The sequence below is a fragment of the Panicum virgatum genome, chromosome 5K (assembly GCF_016808335.1).
Source record: "Panicum virgatum strain AP13 chromosome 5K, P.virgatum_v5, whole genome shotgun sequence".
Taxonomy (NCBI): domain Eukaryota; kingdom Viridiplantae; phylum Streptophyta; class Magnoliopsida; order Poales; family Poaceae; genus Panicum; species Panicum virgatum.
In genome coordinates, this window is record NC_053140.1 from 35,928,675 (window position 1) to 35,947,288 (window position 18,614).

Genomic DNA, 18,614 nt, shown 5'->3' on the forward strand with positions numbered 1-18,614 from the left:
TATATTGGCAGCAGCTCAAGTAGGTCACTGCTTGAGCGCAGCGTTCGGCTCGCATCACCGACGGGAAGGTCAGACTCACTCAGCTGACTGAGGATCCTTACCATCTTACCTCACGTAGGTGCGTCGTTACAAGAATTAAGAGTTGCTTGTGAGTATGGTTTAACAAAATGTAAAGTGCTGGAAGTCAGATAACATAAACCATACATAAAAAGCCACCTAGTAATTCCCGTAAATTCCCTAGGACTTTACGTTCTATGCACAACCCTTAACGAATCCAACGTAATTTTTCGAAATACCCTGTTGTTCCAATTTTATACGGAAAGCGATTTTTAAGGTTCCAACACCACTGGTATACGCTTGCAGCTCTGATGCCAGCTGTGGCAGAACCGCCTAAATTATCCCGGCTCAAGTGCGCAGGCCATCACCATAAAGGCAACATTAGCTTAAACGCACTTCAAACGGAACAATTTTTGGTCTGTCGGGTAACGTCCCGATACAACCACCGATTCTCGGATCGAACAAGCATACGCCGCACGAAGGCGAGTTCAGAGATATTACAACCACAATTTTTACAACACAGGCATAGTAAAGATTACAAACCAGTTCAAAACATTATTTACAAAGCCAACTTAAGTAAAACAGTTATACAAACCATAATTATAAGTTCAGAGTTTAAACAGCAGAAGATAAAACACGACGGCTACAACACGTCACAAATTGGTACCAAGCTAGCCCAGGCAAGGTATCACTCGTCATAGTCATTGCCGGTCGAAGACGTTTCCCACTCTATGGACCAGCCAGGAGGCAACGAGCAAGGATAGGTCAAGCTAGCGATCTGATCCTCAAAACTCATACCTGAAAAAGGGTTTCAACAGCAAGGCTGAGTATTCTAATACTCAGCAAGACTTAACCGCCAACGGGTATAAGTAGCCCACCTTAGCTAGACTATGCAAGGCTTTGTGAGGCTCTGGTTTTCTTTTGCTGAAAAACAATAAAGAGTATGTCCTTACTTTCAAGTTTTAGCTTTCAAGGTTCTAGTTGATTAACCGTTCTATGTAAGCAACTACTATCCAATCATGGTAGAAAACAAAGCAAACACCAATATTGATTAAAGTATTGTTGCTCTTCTTACTCTGTGTGGCAAAGAGATTAAGCAGTCTCATTTCATCGTGAGAGGAGGACGATTCTGAATCGAAATTCAACCTTGCAAGGATAACCTAGCACACACGTCTGGAATACCATCGGGTCATTCCCAAACAACCGTTGACCTTTCTTTCCGGCTTGTGGATAGGGTCACTCTCCTCGACTACAGGGCTCCAAGGCCGAACCTTGTCCCTTGAAGTCGTAGTGTTGCGCAACATAAAAATAAAACCTATCCCTACTGAGAGAGTGAAAGGTATATCCACTCCCCGGTCCAATCGGCTACTAGGCTTGCCGCGTACCATATTTACGGCATGTGACTAGTACTTTCAAAAACTTAACCAACACTACCACACACCGCGACCTTAGCAAGTTCATCAACACAGACGGGGCCTCACATAAAGTCATGATATCGATCACAACCCCGTCCGTCGCCCTTATATTGATAACAGAAAGTAAACAGGCAATTCCTATAAAGCTCGCGAGTGACAGGCAATCACCCGACTTTTACCGGTCCTATGAGCTTAGCAAGTAGTCGAACTCATGTCTAGTGTTCAGTACATAGGTTCCTACGATCATGCATCTAGGGTTTCAATTCAAATCCTAAGAACTGTAAATGCACAAGTAAGTACTACAGTAAATGATATTAATTTGAAATATAGGTTATGTCCGGGGCTTGCCTTCTCGGTAGTTGCTAACTATTTCAGCCCTAGGCTCTTCCGAACTTTGGTCCGGGGCTTCAGTTAGTTCCGCAGTGTTTACTTGAGCTTCGAGATCACCTCCGTCAGATTCCGGGATCAGCTCGTACGTCCCGTCCGATAAGGCAGTCGTGTCTACATGTAATGCAAGAACAGTATTATAAGCACACATGGGCAATCGTTTGTAGAGTAGTTAAATAACAAAACTAACTACACAAGGCATCATGATCAACAGCACAAAAGAAGTTGACTAACTTCATAAACAAGTGGGGGTGGTTTTCTTATAACAAACAAAACATAGTTTGCTAACAAAACAACTACTCAAAGTACAAACAGTAATAAATTCTGCCAAAATTACACTAAACAGAACATGAACAAAGTAATCTACCCTGTAAAAAATCATGCCATAACATCTAACCATTTAATCAGAATAAAACAATCATTCAGACAGCACATAGAACAAACATGAATTATACAGGTCAAACTAAAGCAAAACAGAAGCTCAAAATTTAACAGGAGATTGATACAGAAAAGAACTAACTACAGTGAATTTTTCATGATTTTATCTACACAGAAATAATTATGAGAAAACAAACAAAACCGACAACAGATTATCAAGATTCATTTTTAGCCCCTGATCTAGCCATGAACTGAAGGTCAAACTTCCTGGACAAGCTAAGATACTCCAGATGAACACGAATATTTTCAGGATTTAACAAGAACAGAAACTATATATCATAAATAAAGTCTATTAAACAAGGATTAAATCAAATAAATAGCTACACAAGAGAACTAAACATGAAATTTTTATAGCAAAACAAGTGTTACAAGAGTGAACTACCATAAAAGTTTCACTGCAAGACATGACTTTATGCAGTAGTTAAGAAAAAGATGAAAACAACTAGTATTTATGCACTAGAAACACAAATTAAAATCTACAGCAAAAACTTGCAACTAAAGCCTAACATATTATGGTTCTACTACATAGAGCTCTACAAGAGGATTCCAAAACATCAAGATTTGCTATTTTACGAATTTTCTATGAATTGATATTGAATTTCAAAGATCACTGAAAATCATTACAAAGCAGCCCCTAAGGCACTATTCATCTGAGTCTAGGCCTATTCAAATAACCCCCCCGGGTTCTCTGGAATTTCAAACCCGAGGTCCTCGGGTCGGGTCAGAGGGGGAGCGCGGGTTTGACCGGCGGTTTCCCGGCGAGGGGCTCACCGGCGGCGAGGGTGGAGGGGTGCGTGAGCTTCACGGGTTCACGGCGCACCTCTAGGTGGTCTAGGGTTGCGGGGAGAGGCTCGGAGGCGGCGGCTCGGTGGAGCAGGGCGGCTTGGCGGCGGAGGCAAGCGACGGCGAGGTAGCTCCGGCGAGGATTGGGCGAGGGGAAGCGGCCTGGGAGTTGCGCGAGGACGAGGCGCACCTAATGGTGGGGGCTATTGGGGGTGGAGCGGGTCTGGGGTGGCGGCTCCGCGGCGGGGTGAGCTTGCCGGCGTTCAAGCGGGGCGGCGGCTGTGTTCTGCGGTGTGGGAGCGAGGAGAGAGCAAAAGGGCGGTAGGAATTGGTTTCTGGGGTATTTGTAGGGCTCGGGCGCTCGCTAGACGAGGACGGCGGCCACTGCAGCAGGCTCTCCACCGCGACGGCGAGGTGGCGGCGGCGCGGGCGCTTCTGGACTCGGCGGCGCGCGTGGCACGGCCGGGGAGCTCCAGCGCGAGGCAACAGGAGGGGGAGGAGCTCCGGGGCGACGCGTGGGTGACAGCGCACGGCGAATTAATGGCCGGGAAGGCGCTCCACGGCGGTGGCGGGCGGCGCTGTCGGCGGCGAGAGAGAAAACAGTGCAGGGGGGTGGAGGTGGAAGAAAAGGGTCGTTTTGCAATTACCAAAAGTTCCAGGGACTAAACTGTAAACCAGCGATAACTTTCAAACCAAAGCTCAAATGGAAAAGTGCTCAACATGAAAGTTGTTCAACTTTTCAAGATCTACAACTTTGATGTTGTGCAAAAATTTATTTGACCAAAGATACAAGAGTTAAAATTAAACTCATAGAAGGGATTTTGAATTCTAGGAATTTTATCCTTTTTAAAGCAAATTCACTTCAAACATAGACTTAAAAGTAAAATTTGCTGCCATGCATTAAATGCACTGCAATTTTACAAAAACACCCCCCACAAAAGCTATATTCACAAATAACTATATAAAGGACCTTGCATAAAATCATAATTACACATATAACCTTTCATAATTACAAAAAGATCCTTTTCAAGCAATTCAAGCACATGATGCAAAGCAAACATACACAATTACTGTGCGGACACCTTTTTAATTACTGTGCAGACACCCGGGGTGTTACAGTAATATATTATTATTTGTTCTCAAGATCTGAAGAGTGCAAGGCAAACTTCTAAGAGTGTTCTTCACAATGCTAGAATGAGATATTTTCTATGGACACATCTAGAATTAGTAATAAATAAATTTGAATGGGACACTTGTCCTAATATTATGTCCCTCCTTGGCCTATAAATAGAGACCCCCTCCCTTGCCATGTCATCCATCCATGAGCAAGGTAGATGAGAGGTGATAGTGCTAGGAGAGAAGGGTGGGTGCTAGGCTAGCCACAAAAAGAAGAAGAGTGTTGTATGCTCTTGTGAAGTATTATTGTGTTGCAATAAAGTTTTGTTCTTGTAAGTGTTGGTCTCCCGGTTAAACAATATAGTTACTTAGTGTATAAGTTGTGATCCATCAAAGGTTGGCCCTGTCACCCGGGATCGCAAAGGGTCTAGGCTTTATCGTAGATTGGCTCTGCCTCCCGGAAGCCCGCTTCATCTATTGGTAGGCTTTGCCACCCGGAAGTGAAAAGGCGGCTCTGTCGTTAAAAGGACCCAATACACTAAGTAACTGGAAATTTGAGAGGCTAACCGACTCTAGAGTTAGTTGGTATGTCATAGGTGTAGGTCCTCATCTAAATGGGTATTAGAGCCACCTTGATTTCCAACAAAAACCATAGAACAAGCCATATGAGTAGACGTAAATCAGTGTTGCGTACAAATCGACATAATTGACAAGCCCAAATATGGGAACATACATGCTGGAAGCTCATACTGGTGGCCCTTCCTTGGGATTTCAAAAAGGGAGCAACCTATTGTCCTGATGGACACCCAAATGCTATGATACAGATAATTCTAGTAGCAGTTATATTAGATACATGCAATTCTAGCAGTTATAACTTAAGACTTGAAGTCTTCCTAATGGATTTGAAACGTAACCAAAAGTACATATATAATGACTCTGGCTAAAACAACATATAGTTATCCGATAGTATGTGAAACTAAAAGGACATCATATATAACCACTCTGGCTAACAGTACACTGCTCCTCTAGTTAGCATAATTCTACATTATAGGAAAGTAGCCGTGAGTGCGGAACATCCCCTGACACCAAGCGGGTTTCCAATGCCCCTCTGAATTAGGGCATATCCGTTGACACCCCACTTAGCTCCCCAGTTGTTTTTGACCAGCCAGTAGTCATTGCCTGCTTCGTCGGTACCATAGGCACAACAAGAAGTGCATGCTTAGAAAAGTCCTCCTCTTTGCTAGCAGATGGCCACTGAGTCGCAGTCTGATAGAAGCTTCCGCCCCTATGGTTGAGGTCGATCTTCCCCCTCGGCGGGAGGGCCTGTTGGAGGTCAGCCTCACGTGCCCGAGGATGAGTGGCTACGCCGGTCCAGTGTTTTGGGAATGCTTTGATCTCCAACGGTTGAGGAGATGACGCCATGAGGAAAGAGGCATTCAAATAGGTAATCTATACTATAAATATAAAAATTAAAACAATTGATCTTTCTCACCAAAATTAGGCTCACCATACCCCTCACAGAGGTCCCACTTGACAGCCCAAAGGTTTAATGAAAGGAGGTGTAGACCCATGAAATTGATCTTCTTCCTCTACTAGGTTTGTGCCCATGCATTGCTACAGTGAAACAATTTTTTTTGTATTAGAATCAATCTTTGTTATATATAAAATACATGTAATTACATGTAGCAATTGAGGCATGTGCATGCACATGCATGTTTAAAACAAATACATTTTATAGCATACCAAATATGCATGCAAAAACATCTAATAAATAAACTCAAGGTTTATCGTATACACATAATATACAAAATCAACTCCCTTATAGTCTAATATATGATAGAAGTAGAAGAAGCAAAAATTGCCCACCAAATCTGCAGAGATAAAGAATACCGGATATAATAATGTGGTCAGAAGATTCAGCATACTTGTCACAAAAGTCTGCATGTCTCTGAAGATTGTAGGTAACCAGTTCGCAGTCCAATGATGCCTTCTGAAAGCGAGATAAAGAAATATTTTAATTCAAAAGAGGAGCCCATATGTTCTGCAAATGAGGTCAGTCCCATGCAATCTGGCTGAATTATTGAACCTTGGTGCCGCGCGAGATGAGTTGACTTTGCAGTGCATTGCCTATCAACGGCCCACCTTTCATGTGAATGAATCTTCAATTTCTCTACGTAGCTCAACCAGAGATAGCAGGTCCCACAATCTGATAGGTACAAAATGTTAGCTACATTAAGTTGTTTACAGGAAATAATAAAACCTAGAAAATACTATACTTTGTGAAAGTGATAAGAAATATTTTCTTTTTATTATTGGTTTGAGTGAAGTGCAATGCTCAACCTAGGCTGGCAAAAAAAGAGTAAATACACTATAAGTTCAGATGCAATCACTAACATAGTCTAAACGAAGCACAATATAGAGTGACCAAGCAACAAAAATACATTTTGTTCCGCACGTGTGCTTACATAAGTCAGGGTAATAATATGCCTTTAGTAGTCAGTAATCACAAGGAAATGCACCAACATGACACCACAATTACCTTAAGTGAATTTAGTTTCATATGAAAGCAACAACCCATGGATGATTGGTGGTGCACCAGAAATAAATTTGTGTGGCTAAAAAATTGAACTAATGTGAATACCAGATGAGAGGGGCTGGGGGCAGCTTCCAGCCGGTAGTTTTCCGTACATTATGATGTATCGCTTCTTAAAATTCCCAGTATATATAGCACGCCCAGCGGGTAACAAGTTGGCTATCGCATATGTGCCCTTTTGTTACCGCACAAATTTAAAGGCAATGAATTTAGCTATAAGAATTAACAATTACTTTCTCCGTTTCAAATTATAGTTCGTTTGACTTTCTTTACTCCAAATTTGACCACTCGTCACTACAACATATAAGGCCTTCTATGACGAATAGTTGATGACAATACAGGTATTTGTCATTAAATCATTTTGTTTATGACGTTATACATGAGTCAATCCAAGTTAGTGACAAAAATATAGCCTTCGTCACTAAGTCTGACTCAAAAACGTCATAATCTACTTTGGTGTCACATTGTGACGATATTATATGACGATGAATGTTTGTCATAAAGACTAAATAAATAACTTTTTCAAAAAAAAACTTTTATTTTATCCACGTTGGCAGCATGGCCGAGTAGGAAGGGCGGATCCCACTGCCACAAGGGATTCCTTGTTGTCTCCTATACGTGGCAAATAGGGAGGCTAAACATAAGTTCCACAATAAATAAAATGGGGAAAAAAACTCAGTTCATCCGGCTAAAGTAATCGAACCCATGACCAACATAGTTTGCGAAATACCTCCGACCACTAGGATACGTAATATTACTGTTGGATGCTGCAACTTACTTTATATATTGCTACGTTGCAAGCAGATTCATGATGCAGTCCAATCAGGCCAGCAAGTTGACCCGTCGAACAATGAGCCCAGGATCTGTTGCAAAAATAAAGTGCCATTATTTCCATAAAAAACAACTCCGTCAAGCATCATCAAGAGGACTCGAACTTATAACACGGTGAAGTGACAATCGACATACTACTGTAATATGATATGAAGCACTTGTTGAAGAATATACTACTATTTTTTTATCTAAACTAATTGTTTTGGGATCACTGCTTCCATTAATCATAGGGCACGTCTCGATCGACATACCTGCATGCCCGCCGCGCTTTTGGATCGAAGCTTCCTCGCAAAGTTCCTGGCGCTCCGCCGCTCCTCCCCCATAATCCGCGACCTGCACGCGCGCCACGGCCCCGTCATCTCCTTCTGCCGCCTCTTGGGCGGCACGCTCGTCTTCGTCGCCGACCGCCGCCTCACGCACCGCGCGCTCGTCCAGTGCGGCGCCGCCTTCGCCGCCCGCCGCCCACCGAGCCGGACGGCCTTTTCAGCGTTGGCGGCCGCGATATCAACTCCTCGCCGTACGGGCCCTACTGGCGCCTCGTCCGTCGCAACCTCGCCGCCGAGGAAACAGAGAAACGTTGCCTCTAGCCTTGGCAAGAATCCACGATCCGGCGTCGGCGCCGCATGTCTGTATATTGCTTGTCTCATTGCTAGCTGCCTCACTGCTGGCCGATTTCCCTGTCCCTGAACTCGTTCATCTGTACAGCCGTACGGGAGGCAGGCTCCCGCGGTCCCGCCCGTCCACGACACGCACGACCGCGAGACGCCATCACGCCGAGTCCACGACGCCGCACTGCTCGGCGCATATCACAGACTTCATCACTGCTGCCGGCGATTTGCAGACGTCCGACCTCCGACGACGACACCACGCCGAGACGCACGCCTCTATCCGTGAGTTCATGTTAGTCTGAACCTTAAATTCTGATCAGCAATCACTGCGCTGTCTCCCATGTGGCCATGATCTCTAACTCCGTATGTCTCCATTGGCCATTGCCGATCAAAGAACCAATCATGTCAACTTCATGTTTTTCTCAAATTTTCAGCACACTGCACAACAAGCAGATAAAGAGCACAGCAGGCAACTTGTAGTACGGATATTAGTCAATCGAAATATCTTGAGCAGGAATTCGGAACAGACCACTAGCGACGATGTATAGAAGTTTTTCCCTAACTCGGTGAGACAATGACACTCATGACTAATTGTATTTTTCTCTAATGTTCAGCATAAAGCATTGTCATGCCATCTAGAAAATATCAATCCAGAAGTGAGAAGGGGTTTGCATTGATATTGAAACCATAATTTCCATCCAAACTGATCGCTAGAATTAGAAAAATATTCATCCAGCAGTGAGAAGGGAGAGGTCTATGTATTTTCTCATGTCTTCTAGAATTAGAATATGTGATTCTAGTAATGATTAATGAAAAGTGCAAGAATACAAAAAAAAGGCTTAAACTGATTGCTGTGACTTGCATTTTCTAAATATTGGGCATCATATTACGTTCTGCACCAGATCCTCCAAAACATAGGAACCAGCCTCATCGGGAGTGCACCAAAGGTCAAGAAACGAGGCAGCGCCTGCCACAGCGATTTTCTCCTAGCCACCACCGGTGAGTCCATTTTCCATATTAGATTATTTTGTAGTCGGGCGTAATAAAAAAAATTAAAGGTTAGATTTCGTTTACTATTTAGCTTTGCAGTATTTCCAAGTTGACCATCAACAAAATATTGAAGACTAGATTTGTGAAGTATGACAACATAATAAGACTTTATTTTGACTTTTCTTGAATATCACATAGATATGCTAATCATGATCTTGCGAAGTAGATTTATTTTGTGCCCTTAATTATTTTTTTATTTATTGTCTTCTATCATTGTTCTGCAGATGGACCGATCATAGATCAATAGTAGGCTATTTAGTAAGCCCCACCTAGACGGGGTCAGCAATTTCATGAAGTTTGTGTCAGAGAGGTATGATGAGAATGAAGAGATACTTTGTCCATGTCGCCGTTGTTTGAATCGGATTCATCAACATAAAGGAATTATGGAGGATCACTTATACATTCACGGGATGGCTAGCACATATACTAGGTGGATGTATCACGGGGAAGAAATGGATGTCCAAAGTAATGAAAATGCGGACCATCTTGATGGACATATTGATTTCAGTGATGATGTTGGTATGAATGAGGTTCAAGAAGACGACGATGATGATAAAATTCATGATATGGTAGAGGAGTTGTATGTGGCTGAAGAGGAAGGTAACAAGAAAAAAATCTATGTTTGCAGTTCTATTAGAAGAGATGAAGCATGAACTTTACCCTGGTGCAGCTCATTCAAGATTTTCTTTTGTGGTGAAGTTACTTCATATAAAGTCATTTTATCGAATAAGCAATGTTGCATTCACTGCATTTCTAAAGTTGTTATCATCAGCATTCCCAGATTGCTCTATTCCCTCTTCTTACCAGGAAGCTAAGAGACTTATTCGTGCGTTGGGACTCGGATATGATTCAATCCATGTGTGCCCAAACAATTGTGTTTTGTTCCGAAAGAAGTTTGAAAAAATGGATAAATGTGCTATTTGTGATGCATCAAGATGGAAAGATGAAAAAGAAGGAAAGAAGATTCCTGAAAAGGTATTGCGACATTTTCCATTGATTCCAAGGCTAAAGAGGATGTTCGCTTCTAAACAAAATGCATAGCAAGCACAATGGCATAAGCTGAAGAGGAAACCAGTGGAGAATAAGCTCAGCCATCCAGCTGATGGTGAGGCATGGAAAGACTTCGATAAAAAGTATGAGTGGTTTGCAAAAGATGCTAGAAACATCAGACTTGGCCTTGCTACAGATGATTTCAACCCATTTGGCAAAATGAGTGCTTCGTACAGTATGTGGCCGGTGTTTCTTATCCCTTACAATTTTCCTCCATGGGAATGTATGCAGCAATCCAACTTCATGATGGGCTTACTCATCCCTGGTCCAACATGCCCAGGAAAGGATATCGATGTATTCTTGGAGCTACTAATTGATGAGTTGCTAGAGCTTTGGAAAGGCGTCCGAACATTGGATGCGTTTAGTGGAGAGAAATTTACCCTACATGCTGCAGTAATCTAGTGCATTCATGATTATCCAGCTTTGAGCACATTATCTGGTAGAGTCACAAGAGGTTATTATGCTCGTAGGGAACTGTTCCTGATCTATCCTCTGCATTGATGTGTTCTGTATGGCTGTATCGTGACTAGTACAATGTTTGTCTCTGTTTACCCCCTTCGATGAGGCATAGATATCTAATAAGTTCAATCAGTACTCCATGAATGATTTTAGTCTGCAATTTTTCTGGGTGTAAGTATGTTGGTGACTTTGTAAAAGCAAATAGATTATTCCTAGAATATAATGTTTTGAGCATATTTTTCTCAACCTGTCTATACAAATTCAGTACTCTCAACTATGATTTTTAATTATACTTAGTGCTAAACTGTGTCTAGAAACAGAGGATACTTTCTGTAAACATATGGTTGAGAGTCCAGAATTAGTTGTTCTCTAGATTTACCAGCTATAGTTTCATCCGCTTCACATATATTTACTGTTTTTTAATTATTGTACAGAAACTCCACTTACTGACTATGAGCGCTTGAGGGCTCAAAATATAATCAAATGTTTCAAAGGTTTGGGCTTTCTACATTGGCATCAATGATTAAGAATACAAGTTCAAAGAGCAAGGATGATGTTTCTCAAGAATCAGGATCTTTGTATGATGCTCAGGATAGTGAGGGCTCTGAACAAGAGGTCAGCAAGGTACACTTTCTTCTCTGCATTACAATGTTTGTCCTATAACTATTATCTTTGTCCTATGACTATTATCTTTACATCTGCTCATATACCAATTTTTGCATCTTATCTTGTGCTATGCTGCCAATTTAGGATTCTCAGGTTGCTAAGGGTGTACGTAAAAATATACATCCAACCCTGCTGGCAACATCTCTGCTCGAGGACCTAGAGGATCTAAGAGAGTGGTCGCTATTGATCGAGAAGAGGCATCTATCAGAGTCACTAGGCAAAGGAGTGCAATCACAAAGCAAGTTGCCTCCGAAAGCCTCATTGCTGCCACGCAAGATGCATTGGAAAATCCTAATTCTACATTACAAAATGAGAACCATATCGACATTGTTGATGAAGGCAAGTGGTTTTCTTGATATAGTTTGCATAGGGAATGTTGTTTACTACATCAATTCGCATATGACCTACAAATAGAATCAATAAATTTTTCTTTTAAAATTAGCGAACTCTAGTTGTAGTTCATAGATTAATATTGCTACTTACTTAGTAGGTCATTTTTGTTTGCCACTAACTACATTGATGAAATTTTGTTAGGTGCATTGATTGCTACAAGAAAACAAGTACCAAGGGGAAAAAGTCTTGGCAAGGGTCTGGACTCATTAAGCAAAGGGTTAGGCACTAAGATACCAATCCAAATTTCTAAAGGGAAGAGAAGACCGGAGCAACCTATTCAGGCAGCAAAGCTTGCATCGGAGGGTGGGATCATACTCAAGCAGCACATACCAATCTATCCGCATTGGAAGAATTACAAGGAGGATGAGGGACAAATTACAAACTACATTGGCAAACTTGTTGTAAGTCAATTTCAATTCTAGTTGGTTAATCCTATTTCTTTGTGTCCTTTGCATCTGAAATCTTATTATTCATTATTTTGTTAGGGACAATTCACCATGGACGTCAACAGTAAGGCAGTGCATGAAGCATGCACTGACTTGCTAAAGTGTGGGCAACGACAAATGAGGTATAGGCTGAAAAAGCAGTACTTCTACGGGGTACCTGCAAATCAAGTGCGGACAACGTCACCTATTAAGCAGATGACTGATGAACAATGGAGAGAATTAGTGGAGATGTGGTCAAGCCCAAAGCACAAGGTATGACGCATACATACTAGCTTGATATTGAATCAACCTTTGATTAGCTCTATTATTTGGGCAGCACCTCCTTGTATATTAGTCACTCACGGGAAAATGGATGTAGTGAAGTGGCACTGAATTTTTGTACATGTATTTCTGCTATAATTTTGTGTTGATAAATATGTACCACTGAGTCATAAGGCTGATCTTGAAATCAGCTTCCCTGAATTCTAGTACTTGTTGCTTGTCTCCATTAACTAGATTGATTCGTGTCAAAGTGTCTTGCTATAAAATTTCTGTAACTTACTTTTGTTCTATGATCTATAGGACAAGTGTATCAAAAACAAACTTAACCGTGAGAAGGTTCAGTTTCAGCAGAGGACAGAGTCTCAGTGCTACATTGCAAAAACTTATGTCGTGGTAAGAAAGTACCAACCATCAGATACTTCATTGGAATTCTCTGAAATGTCCAGCCACCTAAAAACTCATAAGAGATCATGCAGCTAGAAAATAACATCCATTCTTATTTATTTAAGTAGAGAAGAAAAATAGAAAAGCAGCAAGCAATTGCAACACAAAACCACTGTGAATGTGTGTCCTTTGTTTCAGTGGAATATTTTTAGATGACTATCACTTGTTGTGCATAGTTTCGGATATGTTCTTATCTTACACAAATATGCCTAGGTCAGCATTGCTCCATTTTGTTAATGAGATTTGTACAACATACACACATGGTTAAAAACTCCATTTTACATTAAAACAATTGCACTTTTTAGAGAAAAACTAGCATGTTTTGACAAAGATGAGCAAACACACTAACCTTTCAGACCAACAGATCCTAAGCTGTTGACTATGATATGTCTACTTCTTCTACTTTGTATCCATTCTATCACGCAGGTTTTAGTAATATTTTTTTGTTTAGTTCAAATGTGATATTTGTACACATCCTTTGATCAGATAGGGTTATGTGATATTTGTAGACATCCTTTGATCAGATAGGGTTATCATGCTTGGGTGCAAGTATTTTCTTTATTGGAGGAGTTATATGGTACTAATAATTCTGTTCACATCATTTTAGAAACAAGATAAATATAAAGATACCGAGCCTATTGCAATTGATCTGTTCAAGGAGATGCATTGTAGTAGAAAAAATTGGCTTTACCGAATCTGTGAAGAAAGCAATTGTAAGTCCTTGTTTCCTTTCCCCCACCTATTCTTAGCAAAGTCCTAGTGAAAATAAACCTGAGTCCAATATGCAAGACTGAAATTTATTCATTTTGCTAGGATGATATGGAGGCAATTGTTGCTGAACCAGAACATGATGGACAACATGTCAAGTCTTCCACTGATGCTGTTTCTGAAGTCTTGCCGCAGTCAAGTAAATTCTTATACAATGTAGGCAAACCACAGCCGGGTGGCGGAAGGCACCCGCCCTAGCCTAGAGGGTGTGTACTCGGGGGTTAGCTAGTCCTAGTCCGGTCTCACTCAAGAACACGATGAACACAACAAGATTTAGAGTGGTTCGGGCCGCCGGAGCGTAATACCCTACGTCCACCGTGTGTTGTATTGCCTTCCCACGAGAGTGAGAGAGTTGCGAGAGCTTGTATCTGGAGATCGTCCTGTGTACAGCGAGCGCCTCCCTTTTATATCTCAAGGGGGGCGCGTACACAGCTGTTGGGTCCCCGACAGGTGGGTCCAACGATGTAGTATAAAATAACGTATTGTTCATACATTATGGCGTCGCAGGCAAAGGAGATCTCTCTCCTGGATTCCCTTGCCTGCTCCCGGAGCCCTTCGTCCATCATGTCCTGGCGCTCTCTTGTCGAGGCGATGCCAGATGAGGCTAGTGGCGTCGCCTGCCACGTAGCTTAAGCAGGCTGTGTAGCCTGCGGCGTAGGCGGCATGATGGAAAAGTGACGTGCCGTCGTATCCATTTAATGCGGCAGACGGGCCCTGCGCGGGCGCGGCACAGGCGGCTGCACTGTGCACCTTGGTAATACGCGGTGCACAGCGAGGCCTAACAAAGGCTGTCTCGCATACCGCGGCGGCAGAGCACGCCTTGTCCATCTGCATTAAATGCAGTGGGTGCGCGAGTCTTCCAGCGGAAGGCTTGCGCTCGAGCCCATGCCTCCGGGCCACGTGGCGGCTCCGGACCCCTACGCGGTAAAGGGGGGGTCCGAGCAGGCGCAGGAGGTCCCGGACCCCTATGGGGGTTCGAGGTCTCGGCTGTCAGCTCGGATCTTCCCTTGCTTAGAGGCACGTGGCGTCTCCGGACCCATCCCCAGGCAGGGAACGGGTCCGGGGCCGTTGGCCTGGTGAGGGAAGAGCCTGGACCATGGGGCCTGGCTACTCCGTCCTTTCCACGCAGTTACAGATAACTACGCGGGTCCTGCCTTGCCACAGTAAGAGTGGGTATCCCTGCTACAGGGTACCGACAGTGGCCCCCGGGCCCACCTTCGGGGAGGTACGAACCCACAGGTGGGGCCACTTTTGCGATTTGGCTCCATACAGCTTGAAGCTTCTTACTGCAGGGGTCTTGACCGGCTTTGACCATCCATCGGGTTGTTTGCTGCCTCATCTCATCGCAACGGCTTACTGACTATGGGCCCCACGCACAGTGGTTCCCCTAGTCACGCGCGCGACGCTCGGTATTGTTGCGGCTGGGGTAAACGGATCATTTACCACCGGCGCAGTTCCCGAAAAGCTTGGCCACGCCAGCGCTTAATACGCGCACGCCAGCTCAGCTTCTGCCTCGCTCCCCGCGCGCGCGGGCGACGGTTCAGATCCCGTCTTTTCGCACCCTTGTTGGTTACCCGCTCACCCCGCCAGGTGGGCCTGGGCCCCCATGTCATGGACTGGGCGGTTAACACCAGGCGCGGGCGTCGCTTGAGTTCCGGCGACGGTTCCGGGGCGCGCCGGTTGAGTCAGGCTTTATAATGGGGCGTACCGCATTCCGCGGTTACTTTCCAGCATTCGTCTTCTTCCTCCCAGCCTTTGCGCCCTTTTGCCTTCAAGCTTTCCTTGCCCTTCTCTCCCCTACGCAGGCTGCTCCTCACTCCACCAAGAGATGGCATCCCTTGTTCATCCCCGCCGCTACCAGACCGAGAGAGAGTTGAACACAGTGCACCGCCTGCTTGGGTGGAGTGCTCAGGAGACCGGCTGGGGGGGTGCGAGCAGGCTCGGTTCCCCTTGGCAACCTTCGCGCCGGGGAGTTTGTGCTATTCACCTCGCACATCTCCACCGGCGTGGGACTGCCGATTTCTTCGTTCCTGCTGCTACTGCTGGAAGACTTCGGCCTCCAACTTCAGCATCTGACGCCCCACTCCCTCCTCCTGACGTCCATCTTCGTGCACTTATGCGAGATGTTCGTGGGAGTGCGGCCCTGCGTCATCCTCTTCCGCTATTTCTTCATTCTGGTGAGGTCCGGAAGGAGCAAGGACGAAGTGGGGGGGTACTACTTCCAGATAAGGAGTGACCTGCCAACTCCTTACATTCCCGGCCTTGCTGGCGGAAAGTGGGAGGAGTGGCGCAGGGATTGGGTGATCGCCACCACCGAAGCCAACGAGCGCCTCGCCCTGCCGACCGAGGGGCCCGCCTCCGACCGCGCAACCTGGAGGGCCAAGCCGTCCCTGCAGCCGGAGTTCGACTCCATGCTGGACAAGATCAGGTCGCTGGCGGAGAGCGGCCTCACCTCGTGGCATGTGCTCGGAGACTTCGTAAAGCGCCGGATCGCCCCCCTGAAGCAGCGGCCGCGCCCTGCCTGGAGCTTCACTGGCCTCAACGACTGCAGCAGGACCCACCGCGGAGAGGGGAGCGACCTGACCCAGGAGGCCTTGGAGGTTCTGGTGCGGAACGTGACGGGGGACGCCTTCATCCCGGAGAACCTGATCCTCCCACAGAGCATAGTCCCCCCTCTGCGAGGACCCCGCGAGGGTGGCGGTGCTGGCTACCCTGCCAACTCTGGACGACGGGGGACTGGCCCCACGCCAGACCGGAGGCGACCCGAACCGTGGGCTCCGGATCCCTAGCGCGTCCGGGGATCAAGCTACGCTGAGCGCTACGGGGTCCGGCGCCACCACGAAGGGGGAGCAGGCCGCGGTTAGCAGCGCGGCCGCAGCCGGTTCCAGCCGGGCACAGAGCAACTCCGGTGCATCGTCGGGAGGAATTCCTCGGCGGCGATGGTGGTGGTGCAGTCGCCCTAGAGGACCCGCGAGGGCCGGCAGCCCTGGAGCTACCCTGGCCCGCGCCCTCAGAGGCCCTCTGGCGCTTCGCGGCGGGCTCCGAGACCAGGGTCCCGTCGCCCCTGAGTAGCCTGCGCCGGCCTGCTGCTGCTGCTGCCGCAGGAGCAGCTGCAGTGGGCGCGAGAGCGGCAACAGCAGCAACAGGTGCAACCCCGGGTCGCGCCCGTGCCGCAGCCACGGGGATAGCAGCAGCAGGAGCAAGCCCGGGTTGCACCTGCATCGCAGCTACAGGGGCAGCAGCAGCAACAGCAACAGCCGCAGGAGAAGAGGCCGGGCCTCCGAGGACGCTGGGTACCCGGTACTTCTGGGTTAGTGTTATCCTGCTTTCTTCCCTCATACCAGGTGCTTTGCTTTTTTCCTGAAGGCTTCTCCGCTTTGTTACCAGGGCTCCTCGCCCCAGCAGTTCTTCTACCATCACCGGCTCGTCGGCTGGTACCCAGGCGGCCTCGGCGTCGACAGCAACGGCGACAGCGGGTGCGGGACTCTCAGGTACAGCGACCTATGCCAGCCCAGTGGTGCGTGACGTGATGCTGATAGGCGTGTCATTTCCAGACTCAGCAGCGCACAACGCTGCGGCGGCGGGGGCGCCGGTGCTGGGTGCAGCAGCGCCCGACGAGGCGACGACGGAGGCGCCGGTACTGAACGCAGCCGCACCCGACACGGCTGCGACGGAAGCGCCGGTGCTGGGTGCGGCCGCACCCGACGCCGCGGCGGCTGAGATGCCGGCTCTGGGCGCCGCTGCCCCCGACGCTGCGGCGGCGGAGGTGCCGGTGTTGGGCGCAGCCGCACCCGACGCGGCGGCGGCGGAGGCGCCGGAGCTGGGCACGGCCGCACCCGACATGGCGGCAGCGGGGGCGCCGGAGCTGGGCACAGCCGCACCCGACGCGGCGGCAGCGGAGGCGCCGGAGCTGGGCACCGCCGCACCCGACGCGGCGGCAGCGGAGGCGCCGGAGACAAGTGCTGTAGTGGAAGCCCCCACCTCCAGCTCTGGTCCTGTTGCAGAGGAGTAGTTGGAGGTGGTCTTTGGTAGGCGGCTCCTGTAGCTCCAACTCCCAGAGGAGGATGCGACTCCCCTCCCCCAGGTGCTGTTTCAGGTTCGGCGGTCGATCGAGGAGGCAACCTCCTCCGCCGATGCGGCCTTCCGGCGGGAGTGGTCTGCTCTAGAGAGCGAGCGCCAGCGCCTCTCCGACTGGCACACCCGCCTAGAAGTGCACACGAAGGCTGAAGCCTCCCGCGTTGCAGAAACTCGGTCGAAGCTCAAGGCGGACCAAGAGGCCTACCGAGCCAACCTTAGAAAGGTGTTTGACCGGGAGTTCGCTGTGTTGAACCGAGAGAAATTCTTGGCGCAGCGGGAGAAGGATTTCACCCTGGAGGTTGTTGGCTTCGCGGCTCAGCGGTCCGACCTCTCGGCTCACCTCGCGGCTCAACAGTCCGAGCTGGAGACTCGCAGCGAGGACCTCGAGGTCCGGAGGCAGGAGCTCGACATCTTCTCTGCTACTCTGCAGGGATTGCGCGAGCAACTGCAGGAGAGAGCAGGCAAGCTGACTGATGCCGAGGCGGAGCTGGAGGAGGCCCGGAAGTCCCTCTATGCACGGGAGGCCCACGTCACCGGCATAGAGAAGGAACTTGGCCGCCAGCTAGACTCGCTCAAGAAGCTGAAGGAGTCGGCGGAGCGGAAGGAGGCCAAGCTCGAGGAGAGGTCCCGCGAGGTGGAGGTGGCCAAGGCGGCTCTGGACACCCGGGTGCAAGAGGCGGTCCGGGAGGCGGTCCGGAAGCACCAGGAGGACCAGCGCGTGGAGGCCCAGCGGATCGCTGACTGGGTGACCGAAGCGAGCCTGGCGCTGGTG

The 18,614-nt window shown here is 47.4% G+C and overlaps 1 pseudogene; it reads left to right on the plus strand.

Moving 5' to 3' along the window:
- Positions 1-7,875: 7,875 nt before the first annotated feature.
- Positions 7,876-17,290, plus strand: LOC120709885 (annotated as a pseudogene).
- The last annotated feature ends 1,324 nt before the right edge of the window (positions 17,291-18,614 follow it).